The following is a 1,091-nucleotide window of genomic DNA, read 5'->3' on the forward strand; positions in this document are numbered from 1 at the left end:
CCTCCTCTGAGCAAGAGTTTTCACTCGTCCTTTCCTTTCTCCTTTGGGTTTTAACACGGTGATTGCCAACGTTTGTCCAGCTCACCGACCGAGGGAACGCAAGGTTTGGGGTGGCGAGACGATCTCCGGGGTGTGGAGTTTTGGGGGAGGGGGTCCCGGACTTCGGGGGGGGGGGGTCTGTCACCTGCGGAGAGCGGAACCTGACGGCAAAGTTCTCGGGAGGGGAGGGGCCCAGGGACACGGGGACTTGCAGGCTGGGTGGAGGAAGGGGACCCTACAGAAGGCACAGGGATAGCCAGGGGCAGGGTACAGCTGGCTGGCTCTTGGATTTCTGCAGGAGTCCCTTAGTTTCTTTTTTACATATTCGTTACTGGGGACAGCGCAAGCGGGGGAGGGGCAGAGAGAGGAAGACAGAGGATCCCAAGCGGGCTCTGTGCTGACGGGCTGACAGCGGCGAACCTGATGCGGGGCTCGAACTCACGAACCGACCTGAGTCCAAGTCGGAGGCTAAAACGACTGGGCCACCCAGGCGCCCCCTGCAGGAGCTCCCACAAGGGAAGCGCCAGGAAACACCAGAGCTCAGAGGTCACAGGGCACAGACTCGGGCTGCACTGGCTAAGCTTGGATCCTGGGGCTGCCGCTTCCTACTTAGGTGACTTAGGGCAAAAGTTAGGTCACCTCTCTGCAGCTTCCACGTCTTAAATAGGGGAGTGACAACGTATCAGGTCTGGGCTTTGACTTCTCCCTCCTTGGAGGCTAGGTTGGCCCGTTACCGTTTCCTGCATCCTGGTAGAAACACGAGACTGGGGCAGAGACAGAGGGCTTTCGTGCTCCTGGCACAGGGGACTGCGGGAGCCTCGGTGTCCCCAAGTCCTGTGGGCGTGGAGGGAGAGGTGATAGGAGCCCGGATGGATGCCGAAGGTCTACACTGCAGCCGGATTACGTGGAGGATCCCCATCTGGCTTAGCTTGTTCTTTGTCCCAGACGGATGCTCATTCCCTGGGGGGGGGGGGGGGGGGGGGGGGGGGGGCTCAGCCCCCCCCCCCCCGGGGGGGGGGGGGGGAGGAGGGGAGGACGCCCCCCACGGGGTG

This window comes from Panthera uncia, chromosome B4 (genome assembly GCF_023721935.1).
Source record: "Panthera uncia isolate 11264 chromosome B4, Puncia_PCG_1.0, whole genome shotgun sequence".
Classification (NCBI taxonomy): Eukaryota; Metazoa; Chordata; class Mammalia; order Carnivora; family Felidae; genus Panthera; species Panthera uncia.